The sequence below is a fragment of the Mobula hypostoma genome, chromosome 11, assembly GCF_963921235.1.
Source record: "Mobula hypostoma chromosome 11, sMobHyp1.1, whole genome shotgun sequence".
In the NCBI taxonomy this organism is placed as follows: Eukaryota; Metazoa; Chordata; class Chondrichthyes; order Myliobatiformes; family Myliobatidae; genus Mobula; species Mobula hypostoma.
The window spans coordinates 455,616-470,361 of record NC_086107.1 but is presented as its reverse complement, the minus strand read 5'-3'; the positions used below and the strand labels follow the sequence as shown (position 1 = coordinate 470,361).

The following is a 14,746-nucleotide window of genomic DNA, read 5'->3' as shown; positions in this document are numbered from 1 at the left end:
GAGTTGGTACAAAAGGGTGTTTCTCCAGTTGGCAGTCAGTGGTGAGTGGGGTGCCGCAGGGGTTGGTGCTGGGCCCGCAGCTGTTTACCATTTACATTGATGATTTGGAAGAGGGGATTGAGTGTAGCGTAGCAAAATTTGCTGATGGCACTAAACTGAGCAATACCCCCAGAGTCTCCCAAGAGGGGGGGAGGATGAGAGACTCAACAGGACGGTCATACCGGCAACGGCCAGGACAGGAAACACAACTACGAGGAAGCTAAAGCAAACTACACTGACCGGAGAGGAATGCACGGTAAGATGTCATTGCGGGAAAGTCTGCAAAAACATCAGAGGGCTCAAGATACACCAGAGCAGGTCTAGATGTGGATCAATGGTGACCCAAGTGCAGTGCACGGACTTAGTGCCTGGTGAGACGAAGGAGAATTCCGGCCAGGAATCACCCCACAGAGCTGAAGATCTCTCCACACTTGAGTCGCCTCAGCACCGAACAACAGACCAAGTGAGTTCCTCTTCGGCTACCCCAATCCATTCGTCAAGGAAAGACAGGATCAAATGGCCCAGATCGTCAGACAACCTCGCCTGGATGCAGTTCGATGAAGATCTAGGCGGCATCCTGGAAGTTGCCTTAGCAGGTCCAGTACACAGAAAGATCAACTCACTCACGGCCATAGCGTACAAACTAGCTAAGGAACAATTTGGCCCAATGGAGCAGAAAAGCCAGCCGGAGTTACCGCAGCAACCAAATAGGAGGGAAACAGAGATTCGTCGCTTGAGAGGCGAATTAAAGGCGCTCAACAAGAGGTTTAAAACCAGCTCACCCGCTGAAAAAGAAGGTATCAAGGACTTAACCAGTATGCTGTGGGAAAAGCTGTGCAGACTCCGGAGGGTGGAACATCTGCGACAGCAAAGAAGGAAGAAAGAGAAAAGGTGAGCGCAGGTTGTGAGAGATCCAGTCAGCTTCACCAGGACTCTTCTCGGCCAACAAAAATCTGGTATACTTATATTTAATATTTTATTGTCGCCAAACAATTGATACTAGAACGTACAATCATCACAGCGATTTTTGATTCTGCGCTTCCCGCTCCCTGGATTACAAATATTAAATATTAAAAATAGTAAAAATCAGTAAATATTAAAAATTTAAATTATAAATCATAAACAGAAAATAGAAAAATGGAAAGTAAGGTAGTGCAAAAAACCAGAGAGGCAGGTCCGGATATTTGGAGGGTACGGCCCAGATCCAGGTCAGGATCTGTTCACCCAGCCTTATCACAGTTGGAAAGAAGCTGTTCCCAAATCTGGCCATACGAGTCTTCAAGCTCCTGAGCCTTCTCCAGCTCGAAGCCAGAGGTAGAGGAGTTCCTGCAGGAGGCACACAGCGACCCACGGAGGGGTCAGGGACTAGGAACCAATCGGGCTGTGCGTAGACCGGAAAATCCATCAATTGAGCTGAACGTGAAGAAGCCTACATGGCAGGAAATCCAGGACATCATCCGGAAAGCTAAAGCATCAGCTGCCCCAGGCCCAAGCGGCATACCTGATAAGGTGTATAAGAAATGCCCACAACTTCTTCAGAGGCTGTGGAAGGTCATGAAATAGATCTGGGCCAAAGGTACTATTCCATCAAGTTGGAAATTGGCAGAGGGATGCTTTATTCCAAAGGAAGAGGTTTCTTCCACAATTGCCCAGTTTAGGACAATTTCTCTCCTGGATGTGGAATGTAAGATTCTCTTTTCTGTGCTCGGAAGAAGGCTGACTTCTTACGTGACGCAGAGACACTATATCAACACATTCATCCAGAAAGGCGATATTCCAGGCTTTTCAGAGTGTCTGGAACACACCTCAATGATTAGCCATTTGATCCGTGAGGCGAAGCAGGAAAAAGGTGACCTAACAGTTGTCTGGTTAGACCTCGTGAACGCCTATGGGTCTATTCCACATGACCTTATCCCAGAAGGACTTGACCACTTCTATATCCCAGTGGTTATTCGAGACATGATCACCAGCCCATTTCACAACTAGTTGGCAGGACCTCCAGAAGAGGATTCCAACAGGGTGCACCATCTCCCCCATCCTATTTATTATGGGAATGAACCTCCTATTATCAGCAGCAGAAGATGTAACCCGTGGCCCAATGCTGGAGTCAGGCATTGTTCAGCCGGCTCTACGAGGGTTCATGGACGACATCACTATAATAACTGTGTCACATGTCCAAGCAAGATGGGTATTGGAAACCCTGGGTAATGTAGCCACTTGGGCGAGGATGTCCTTTAAGGCCAAGAGGTCCAGGTGCATGGTGATCAGGAAGGGCAAAGTTACTAGCAAGTTTAGCCTCCAGGTTCAGGGAGAGGTCATCCCTTCCATCGAAGATAACCCGATAAAATGCTTGGGGAAGTGGTTTAATGTGTCACTGACAGATGGGGCCAATGTCACCAATGCTGTGAAGCAGACAGACGAATGGCTGAAGAAGATCGACAAATCCGGACTTCCGGGTAAATTCAAGACCTGGCTGTACCAATATGGGATTCTGCCCAGGCTTCTCTGGCTCTTCACACTTTGAGTTCCCCATGACTGCCGTAGAGGCCATCGAGAGGAAAACCGACAAGCACCTGTGGAGATGGTTGGGAGTTCCCCCAAGCTTCTCTTCAGTGGGCCTCTACATTCATTCTGGGCAACTGCAGCTTCCCCTGTCATCTGTTGTGGAGGAATTTAAGGTGGCAAAATGCAGAACCTTATTAACCTTGAGAGATTCCAATGACGTTTTGGTAGAGCAAGCAGACATTACAACCAGAGCTGGGCCTAAGTGGGTAGCCAACGCAGCTGTGGAGGAGGCAGTGTGTTCTCTGAAGCTCCGAGATATCATCGGCAACCCCTGCGTCGGGCGGCAAGGCCTCGGCTCAGTTCACTTTCAGAAGTGGGGCAACGCAAGCATAAGGAACAGGCGAGACATGACAAAGGCAGAAGTACGGATCCGTGAGGAAGAGAAGCGGATTTCAAAGGCAGTGGAACAAGGGTCCCAGGGTGCCTGGACAAAATGGGATCTGCCTAAGCACAAGATCTCATGGGCAGAGTTATGGAGACTGGAGCCCTTCCGTATTTCCTTCCTCTTGCGATCTGTGTATGACACCCTTCCTTCACCATTACATCTGTACACATGGAGGATGAGAGAGAACTCGAACTGTAAGCTCTGTGGTCAAAAGGGGACACTGGCTTATATACCGTCCGGGTGTAAAACAGCTCTAACTCAAGGACGGTGTAGGTGGCGCCATGATAAGGTGCTTCTGGCTCTTGCTGACACACGACAGCGGGAGAGATGCAAGAAGAGGACGGCTGGCACAGATTTGAGGAAGGCCATCACCTTCATCAAAGAGGGAACCAGGTCTTTTGTAACCAAACAACCAAAGCCCAATCTGCTACTAATGGCCAGGTACTGGGAAATGAGGGTTGATGTGGGAAGGAGGTTGCAGTTCCCGGATGTGGTGTACACAACCCTACGCCCAGACGTTGTACTGTGGTCAGCCAAAGACAGGAAAATAATTCTGGTTGAGCTGACTGTGCCGTAGGAGGAGGGATGGGAAGAGGCCCATGAGAGAAAGGCCTTGAAGTAGACTAAGGAGCTGGTGGTAGACCTGAGGAGAGCGAATGTACCGGTGACCCCTGTTTCCATCCAGGGGGTCAGTGTGGACATGGTGGAGGATTACAAATACCTGGAGATACGAATTGACAATAAACTGGACTGGTCTAAGAACACTGAGGCTGTCTACAAGAAGGATCAGAGCCGTCTCTATTTCCTGAGGAGACTGAGGTCCCTTAACATCTGCCGGACGATGCTGAGGATGTTCTATGAGTCTGTGGTGGCCAGTGCTATCATGTTTGCTGTTGTGTGCTGGGGCAGCAGGCTGAGTGTAGCAGACACCAACAGAATCAACAAACTCATTCGTAAGGCCAGTGATGTTGTGGTGATGGAACTGGACTCTCTCACGGTGGTGTCTGAAAAGAGGATGCTGTCTAAGTTGCATGCTATCTTGGTCGATGTCTCCCATCCACTACATAATGTACTGGGTGGGCACAGGAGTACATTCAGCCAGAGACTCATTCCACCGAGATGCAGCACAGAGCGTCATAGGAAGTCATTCCTGCCTGTGGCCATCAAACTTTACAACTCCTCCCTTGGAGGGTCAGACACCCTGAGCCAATAGGCTGGTCCTGGACTTATTTCATAATTTACTGGCATAATTTACATATTACTATTTAATTATTTATGGTGCAACGAAAACCAATTTCCCCCGGAATCAATAAAGTATGACTATGACTATGACTATGAATGAGGGGCGACTTCCTAATGAAGGGTCTGGGCCCAAAACGTCGACTCTTTATTAATCTCCATTGATGCTGCCTCACCCGCTGAGTCCCTCTAGCATTTTATGTGTGCTTCTCTGGATTTCTAGCATCTACAGAATCTCCTGTGAACGCAGCAGGCCAGGCAGCATCTATAGAAAGAGGTACAGTTGACGTTTTGGGCCAAGACCCTTCGTCAGGACTAACTGAAGGAAGAGAAAGTAAGAGATTTGAAAGTGGGGTGGGGGGGGAGATCCGAAATGATAGGAGAAGACAGGAGGGGGAGGGATGGAGCCAAGAGCTGGACAGATGATTGGCAAGAGGGATATGAGAGGATCATGGGACAGGAGGCCCAGGGAGAAGGAAAGGGGGAGGGGGAAGCCCAGAGGATGGGCAAGGAGTATAGTGAGAGGGACAGAGGGAGAAAAAGGAGAGAGAGAAAGAAAGAAAGAAAAAATTAATAATAAATAAATAAATAAATAACAGATGGGGTACGAAGGGGAGGTGGGGCATTAACGGAAGTTAGAGAAGTCAATGTTCATGCCATCAGGTTGGAGGCTACCCAGACGGAATATAAGGTGTTGTTCCTCCAACCTGAGTGTGGCTTCATCTTGACAGTAGAGGAGGCCATGGATAGACATATCAGAATGGGAATGAGACGTGGAATTAAAATGTGTGGCCACTGGGAGATCCTGCTTCCTCTGGCGGACAGAGCGTAGGTGTTCAGCGAAACGGTCTCCCAGTCTGCAACGGGTCTCGCCAATATATAGAAGGCCGCATCAGGAGCACCGGACGCAGTATATCACCCCAGCCGACTCACAGGTGAAGTGTCACCTCACCTAGAAGGACTGTCTGGGGCCCTGAATGGTGGTGAGGGAGGAATAGTGGTAAGCAGAATGGTGTGTAGCCCTTGTTCTGCTTACAAGGATAAGTGCTGGGAGGGAGATCGGTGGGAAGGGATGGGGGGGGAACGAATGGACAAGGGAGTCGCGTAGGAAGTGATTCCTGTGGAAAGCGGGGGTGCGGGGGAAGGGAAAGATGTGCTTAGTGGTGGGATCTGGTTGGAGGTGGCAGAAGTTACGGAGGATTATATGTTGGACCCGGAGGCTGGTGGGGTGGTAGGTGAGGACAAGGGGAACCCTATTCCTAGTGGGGTGGCGGGAGGATGGGGTGAGAGCAGATTTGCGTGAAATAGGAGAGGTGCGTTTGAGAGCAGAGTTGATGGTGGAGGAAGGGAAGCCTCTTTCTTTAAAAAAGGAGGACATCTCCCTCGTCCTGGAATGAAAAGCCTCATCCTGAGAGCTGATGCGGTGGAGACGGAAGAATTGCGAGAAGGGGATGGCATTTTTGCAAGAGACAGGGTGAGAAGAGGAATTGTCCAGGTAGCTGTGAGAGTCCGTAGGCTTATAGTAGACATCAGTACATAAGCTGTCTCCAGATATAGAGACAGAAAGATCTAGAAAGGGAAGGGAAGTGTCAGAAATGGACCAGGTAAACTTGAGGGCAGGGTGAAAGTTGGAGGCAAAGTTAATGAAGTCAACGAGCTCAGCATGCGTGCAGGAAGCAGCACCAGCGCAGTCGTTGATGTAGCGAAGGAAAAGTAGGGATAGATACCAGTATAGGCTTGGAACATGGATTGTTCCAGAAAGCCAACAAAAAGGCAGGCATAGCTGGGACCCATACTGATGCCCATGGCTACACCTTTAGTTTGGAGAAAGTGGGAGGAGCCAAAGGAGAAATTATTAAGAGTAAGGACTAATTCCGCTAGACGGAGCAAAATGGTGGTAGAGGGGAACTGATTAGGTCTGGAATCCGAAAAGAAGCGGAGTCTCACTTTAAGGACTCTTTATCTTGTTATTTCATGTTTGTTATTTATTGTTATTTATTTCTATCTGCATTTGTACAGTTTGTTGTTCATTGATCCTATTTACAGTTACTGTTCTATAGATTTGCTATGTATGCCCACAGCAAAAGAGTCTCAGGCTTGCATGTATGTACTCTGATTATAAATTGTGCTTTGAATGTTTGAGTCCCAAATAGAGGTCTTGGGCTGAAATATCAAACTGCTCATTCATTTCCATAGATGCTGTCTGACTTGCTGAGTTCCTCCAGCATTTTATGTGTTAATCCTACTTATTCTTGCTTAAGTCATATCTTAACCTAGCAATCAATCTCGTGTAACTATGTTTCACTGTCTCCAAGGCAATAAATCCCTCCTTAGGGATAAGATCAAATATGAACATGGTACTCCAGGTGTGGTCTTGCCAGTGTCGTGAAGGCCACCATGTCACATTCCTTCCTAATAAATTACTAATCATGCAGATGTAAAACATTAAAATACCTCCGTACACCAACACTACACATTGCTCATTATTTTAAAACCACATTTACCTCTTAGAGTTACAGAAACTCAGATACAGACAGGCCCTTTGGCCCAACTGGTCCGTGCCAAGCACAGTGCCCACCCAGCTAGTCCCAATTTCCTGCATTGGCTCATATCCCTCCCATCCCTGTACCCGTCCAAGGGCTGCTTAAATGCTACTGTTGTACCTGCTTCAACCACTTCCTCTGCAACACTCCCTCCAATTGTTTTTACAACTGCATGGACCATCCATTGCTGAGCAAGAAATTATTACACAGCGTGAAAACTGCACGGTACTTTGAATGATTTTTTTGTAATATGCACATCGAACACAAGTAAATGATGTCAGGTAGTCAAAATAACAGACAGGCACAACAGCAAAAGTAAAATGTTTTGACTAGATGGCATTGGTGTTCAGCGGGCTGGAGGTTTATTAAGAATGAGCTACTGAATGCCATTCTGTTTATTGTTACAATTTGTAACATTGTTGTAACTTGAAACACTATTGATGTAAAATCATTTAAGTTCTAAAATGTTTCAAAGTAAAGGTTGTGGTATGTTTACTATTTAGAAAACTTATGGATTATATGCATTAACACATAATTAATTGCAGGGTACTTCACAGTCATATTAACATAGATTTCAAAATTATATGAGCTTATAAAAGAAAACACCAGCTGTGCTCAACAAAGGTTATGATGTATGAGTATTTCAGGCACTGTGCAGATGTGAACCCATGCAGCTTAGAAGGAACAGTATTCCTCTGGCAGCTTGTTCCTTATTCTCTCAGGTTCCTTTTAAATCTTTCCTCCTCACCCTAAACTTATTTCCACTAGTCTTGGACTCCCCTACCCTGGGGAAAGGGCTGGCACCATCCACATATCTATTTCCACTAGTCTTGGACTCCCCTACCCTGGAGAAAAGGCAGTTACCATTCACCATATTTATGTCCACTAGTCTTGGACTCCCCTACCCTGGGGAAAAGCCATCCACCATATCTGTGCATCTCATAATTGTACACACTTCTACTAAGTCATAAACACAGGAGGTTCTGTAGATGCTAGAAATCCAGAGAAGCACACACAAAATGCTACAGGAACTCAGCGGGTGAGGCAGCATCAATGGAGATTAATAAAGAGTCGACATTTTGGGCCCAGACCCTTCATTAGGAAGTCGCGCCTCATTCATAGTCATAGTCATACTTTATCGATTCAGGGGGAAATTGGTTTTCGTTGCACCATAAATAATTAAATAGTAATATGTAAATTATGCCAGTAAATTATGAAATAAGTCCAGGACCAGCCTATTGGCTCAGGGTGTCTGACCCTCCAAGGGAGGAGTTGTAAAGTTTGATGGCCACAGGCAGGAGTGACTTCCTATGACGCTCTGTGCTGCATCTCGGTGGAATGAGTCTCTGGCTGAATGTGCTCCTGTGCCCACCCAGTACATTATGTAGTGGATGGGAAACATTGACTAAGATGGCATGCAACTTAGACAGCATCCTCTTTTCAGACACCACCGTGAGAGAGTCCAGTTCCATCCCCACAACATCACTGGCCTTACGAATGAGTTTGTTGATTCTGTTGGTGTCTGCTACCCTCAGCCTGCTGCCCCAGCACACAACAGCAAACATGACAGCACTGGCCACCACAGACTCGTAGAACATCCTCAGCATCGTCCGGCAGATGTTAAAGGACCTCAGTCTCCTCAGGAAATAGAGACGGCTCTGACCCTTCTTGTAGACAGCCTCAGTGTTCTTAGACCAGTCCAGGTTATTGTCAATTCGTATCCCCAGGTATTTGTAATCCTCCACCATGTCCACACTGACCCCCTGGATGGAAACAGGGGTCACCGGTACATTCGCTCTCCTCAGGTCTACCACCAGCAACTTAGTCTATTTCCTGTGGTCCAGCCTGGCCAATATTTCCCTGTAACTCAGACCCCTGAATCTTAGCAACATCTCCATAAACCTTTTCTTGCTATCAAGTGATTTTCCTCAACATTCTCTCACATTACAAAGCAGTTCCCATCTTCCCAATCATTCACTTACCCTCCTTATCCCCCCCGGCACATCACTTGCTCAGCTTGTTTGCTCACAAACCTTACTGCATTCCCACACGTGAATGTCCAGTCCTCAGTACTGTAATCATGAATTGGTGCAGGCCAAGTACTGATGCTTGTGGCACCCCATCAACAAAAGGCTGACAACATGAAAATTAACCAGTTACCCTGCTCTTGTTCTCTATCCTTTAACTAAACCTTTCTCTGCACAATCACTCCCACAATCCAGAAGAGATTCACCAGGATGCTGACTGGATTAGAGGGCATGAACTACATTGAGATGATGGACAAACTGGGCTTGTTTTCTCTGGAGTGGCAGAGAATGGGGGACATCTGATAGAGTTTTATAAGACATACAAGCAGAAATAGGCTGTTGAGCCCATCTACTCTGCCATTCCATCATGGCTGATTTATTTTCCCCTTCAACCCCATTCTCCTGCCTCTTCTCCACAACCTCTGATAACCTGATTAATCAAGAACCTGTTAACCTGCACATTAAATATACCCAATCACTTGAACTCCACAGTAGAATTTATCACCCTCTGGCTAAAGAAATTCCTTCTGATCTCAGTTCTAGATGGACATCCCTCTATTCTGAGACTGTGGCCTCTAGTCCTAGACTTACCCATTATAGGAAACAAAGATTCCACATCCACTCTATCTAGGCCTTTCAATATTTGATAGGTTTCAATGAGATCCACACTCATTCTAAACACCAGCGATTATGGCCCCAGAACCATCAAATGCTCCTCATATGTTAACCCTTTCATTCACAGAATCATTCTCATGATCCTCCAGTGGACCCTCTCCAATACCAGTACATCTTTTCTTAAACAAAGGGCTCAAAACTGCTCACAATACACCAAGAGCAATCTAACCACTGCCTTATAAAGCCCCAGTATTATATCATTCCCTTTATATTCTAGTCCTCTCAAAATAAACGCTAGCATTCTATTTGCCTTCTTTATCACCGACTTAACCTGCAAGTTAAACTTTACGGAATCCTGTACAAGGACTCTCAAGGTCCCTTTGTATCTCTGATTTTTCAAAGTAGATGTGTGAGGCGAGTTCTTTTTTTTTACACAGAATAATGATGGCTGGAATACACTGACGTATACGATGGTGGAGGCTAATACAACAGAGATAATTAAGAGATTCTTAAATAGACACATGGATGTGTAGTAGTACACTGGTTTAAGACATTGCTTTAATGTTTTAGTACAGTTCTGCTGTTGGGTATTTTATTTTACGCAGATTTTCTCAAATTAATTACATTATACAACTGAGTATTCCTTTTTTTTGCTGCTTAAAATAATAATTCCGTTGATTAGGTCAGGCACGTTATAATAGCCAATAGGATTTGTCTTGTTAATATTTTGTAACATAAAATGCCTCAGAATATTCCAGAGGGATCAGGCGGTGGCCATTTTTTGGGGAGAGTGCAGGAGTTTTGGAGGAAGAATGGAAACGGAAATGGAAATAGACACGGACACAGAAAACAAGCATAGCAAAAGGACAGAGACTGCTGTTGGAAAATCCTCATGCAGACAATGGTCTCACAGAGAATGTGCAAATAACTTTTAATCAGCTCGTTATAACACAACCTTAGAAACATAGAAAAACATAGAAAACTAACAGCACAATACAGGCCCTTCGGCCCACAAAGATGTGCCGAACATGTCCCTACCTTAGAAATTACGAGGCTTACCTATAGCCCTCTATTTTTCTAAGCTCCATATACCTATCCAAAACTCTCTTAAAACACCCTATCGTATCTGCCTCCATCACCATTGCCGGCAGCCCATTCCACGCACTCACCACTCTCTGAGTAAAAAACTTACCCCTGACATCTCCTCTGTACCTACTTCCCAGCACCCTAAACCTGTGTCCTCTTGTGGCAACCATTTCAGCCCTGGGAAAAAACCTCTGACTATCCACACGATCAATGCCTCTCATCATCTTATACACCTCTATCAGGTTATCTCTCATCCTCCATCGCTCCAAGGAGAATAGGCCAAGTTCACTCAACCTATTCTCATAAGGCATGCTCCCCAATCCAAGCAACATCCTTGTAAATCTCCTCTGCACCCTTTCTATGGTTTCCACGTCCTTCCTGTAGTGAGGCGACCAGAACTGAGCACAGTACTCCAAGTGGGGTCTGACCAGGGTCCTATATAGCTGCAACATTACTTCTCGGCTCCTAAGTTCAGTTCCACGATTGATGAGGGCCAATACACCGTATGCCTTCTTAACCACAGAGTAAACCTGCGCAGCTGCTTTGAGTGACCCCAAGATCCTCCACACTGCCAAGAGTCTTACCATTAATACTATATTCTGCCATCATATTTGATCTACCAAAATGAACCACCTCACGCTTATCTGGGTTGAACTCCATCTGCCACTTCTCAGCCCAGTTTTGCATGTTATCGATGTCCCGCTATAACCTCTGACAGCCCTCCACACTATCCACAACACCTCCAACCTTTGTGTCACCAGCAAACTTACTAACCCATCCCTCCACTTCCTCATTCAGGTCATTTATAAAAATCACAAAGATTAAGGGTCCCAGAACAGATCCCTGAGACACACCACTGGTCACCGACCTCCATGCAGAATATGACCCGTCTGCAACCACTCTTTGCCTTCTGTGGGCAAGCCAGATCTGAATCTACAAAGCAATGTTCCCATGGATCCCATGCCCCCTAACTTTCTCACTAAGCCTTGCATGGGGTACCTTATCAAATGCCTTGCTGAAATCCATATACACTACATCTACTGCTCTTCCTTCATCAATATGTTTAGTCACATCCTCAAAAAATTCAATGAGGCTCATAAGACATGACCTGCCCTTGACAAAGCCATGCTGACTATTGCTAATGATATTATACGTCTACAAATGTTCATAAATCCTGCCTCTCAGGATCTTTTCCGTCAACTTACCAAACACTGAGGTAAGACTCACTGGTCTATAATTTCCTGAGCTATCTCTACTCCCTTTCTTGAATAAAGGAACAACATCTGCAACCCTCCAATCCTCCGGAACCTCTCCCGTCCTCATTGATGATGCAAAGATCATCGCCAGAGGCTCAGCAATCTCCTCCCTTATCTCCCATAATAGCCTGGGGTACATCTCATCTGGTCCCGGCGACTTATCCAACTTGGTGCTTTCCAAAAACCCCAGCACATCCTCTTCCTTAATATCTACATGCTCAAGCTTTTCAGTCTGCTGCAAGTCATCACTACAATCACCAAGATCCTTTTCCACAGTGAATACTGACGTAAAGTACTCATTTAAGTACCTCTGCTCTCTCCCCCAGTACCATACACACTTTTCCACTGTCACACTTGATTAGTTCTATTCTCTCACATCTTATCCTCTTGCTCTTCACATATTTATAGAATGCCTTGGGGTTTTCCTTAATCCTGCTCACCAAGGCCTTCTCATGGCCCCTTCTGACTCTCCTAATTTCCTTCTTATGCTCCTTCCTATTAGCCTTATAATCTTCTAGATCTCTAACATTACCTAGCTCTCTGAACTTTTTGTAAGCTTTTCTTTTCTTCTTCTCTAGATTTATTACAGTCTTTGTACACCACGGTTCCTGTACCCTGCCATAACTTCCCTGTCTCATTGGAACGTACCTATGCAAAACTCCACACAAATATCCCCTGAACATTTGCCACATTTCTTCCGTACTTTTCCCTGAGAACATCTGTCTCCAATTTAATCTTCCAAATTCCTGCCTGATAGCCTCATATTTCCCCTTACTCCAATTAAATGCTTTCTAACTTGTCTGTTCCTATCTCTCTCCAATGCTATTGTAAAGGAGATAGAATTATTATCACTACCTCCAAAATGCTTTCCCAATGAGAGATCTGACACCTGACCAGGTTCATTTCCCAATACCAGATGAAGTACAGCCTCTCCTCTTGTAGGCTTATCTGCATATTGTGTCAGGAAATCTTCCTGAACACACCTAATAAACTCCACCCCATCTAAACTCCTTGCTCTAGGGAGATGCCAATCGATATTTGGGAAATTAAAATCTCCCATCATGACAACTCTGTTATTATTACACCTTTCCAGGATCTGTTTCCCTATCAGTTCCTTGATATACCTGTTACTATTGGGCGGCCTATAAAAAACACCCAGTAAAGTTATTGACCCCTTCCTGTTCCTAACCTCCACCCACAGACACTCTGTAGACAATCCCTTTATAGCGTCCACCTTTCCTGCAGCCGTGACACTATCTCTGATCAACAGTGCCACGCCCCCACCTCTTTTGCCTCCCTCCCTGTCCTTTCTGAAACATCTAAAACCCGGCACTTGGAGTAACCATTCCTGTCCCTCAGCCATCCAAGTCTCTGTAATGGCACCATATCACATCTCCAAGTGCTGATCCACGCTCTAAACTCATCCGCTTTGTTCACAACACTCCTTGCGTTAAAATAGATGCATCTCAAACCTTCAGTCTGAGCGCGTCCCTTCTCTATCACCTGCCTATCCTCCCTTTCGCACTGTCTGCAAGCTTTCTCTATTTGTGAGCCAACGGCCTTTTCCCCAGTCTCTTCAATTCGGTTCCCACTCCCCCAAAAATTCTAGTTGAAACTCTCCTCAATAGCCTTAGCAAACCTCCCTGCCAGGATATTGGTCCCCCTGGGATTCAAGTGCAATCCGTCCTTTTTGTACAGGTCACACCTGCCCCAAAAGAGGTCCCAAAGATCCAGAAATCTGAATCCCTGCCCCCTGCTCTAATTCCTCAGCCACGCATTTATCCTCCACCTCATTCTATTCCTATTCTCACTGTCATGTGGCACAGGCAGTAATCCCGAGATTACTACCTTTGCGGTCCTGCTTCTCAACTTCCTTCCTAACACCCAGTACACTTTTTTCAGGACCTCTTCCCTTTTCCTACCTATGTCATTGGTACCAATATGTACCACGACCTCTGGAAGTTCTCACTCCCACTGCAGGATATCTTGAACGCGATCTGAAACATCCTGGACCCTGGCACCTGGGAGGTAAACTACCAGCTGTGTTTCTTTCCTGCATCCACAGAATTGCCTGTCTGACCCCCTAAATATAGAATCCCCTATCACTACTGCCTTCCTCTTCCTATCCCTACCCTTCTGAGCCACAGAGCCAGACTCTGTGCCAGAGGCACGGCCACTGTCGCCCACCCCAGGTAGGCTGTTCCCCCCAACAGTACCCAAACAAGAGTACTTATTGTCAAGGGGGACAGCCACAGGGGTACTCTGTGCACAGAAAACTGGCCTCACACACATACTTCCTCCTTTCCGCAAGTGACACCGGTAAACCTACCTCACCTCGTCCCGTTATCGCCTAAGCCCGTTGAACCAAAGCCCTATCATTCTGCTGCCTCTCACTCCGCTGCCCACTGGATATGGCAGTCTTCTTTTTAAACCTTTCGCGCTCTACTAGTTGACGTCACGCGCTTGCACAGTCTTGCCTCTCTTTTACCCCAAGTAGTAAAAACTGCCTTGGCTCTGAAAATCAGCCGTTCAACCTTGGAGACAGTTTGATGCTTTGTCCTTGGTTGTTACGTGGATATTTATTTTTGTTTTGCCTAGACTGTGTTTTCAGGCAGAATCGTTTGGTACCGTGGGTAAATGAAGTGAAGCAAACTGATTATGCAACAATGAGTTCCAATGATTATGTGCAGACTATAGGCTAAAATGTGTATTGTATATGGGCCTTTTTCTTAATTCTGTTTGTTATGGTTTAAAATATTTTGTCTATATAATTTTAATCTAAGTTTATACTGGTGTGAGTTAAATTATTGCTTCCTGGCGAACAGTAAATTTGCATGTGTGTATCAGTATTCACACAAGCAACAATCCTACTTTTCCTTAAAGGAACATTCAGACTTTTATGTTTTGTGATCACCCAAATCATATTCATCCTAGACATGTTTATTCATTGGTAATAGTCATCTCATTGTTATTCCCAATGCACTGTAGAAT

At 45.7% G+C, this 14,746-nt stretch overlaps 1 protein-coding gene across 2 annotated transcripts in view; it reads right to left on the bottom strand.

Annotated features, from left to right (window-relative positions):
• Nucleotides 1-14,746, bottom strand: part of LOC134353538 (deformed epidermal autoregulatory factor 1 homolog) — a 113,422-nt gene that overhangs the window by 88,671 nt on the left and 10,005 nt on the right. The gene's annotated exons all lie outside the window — the stretch shown is intronic.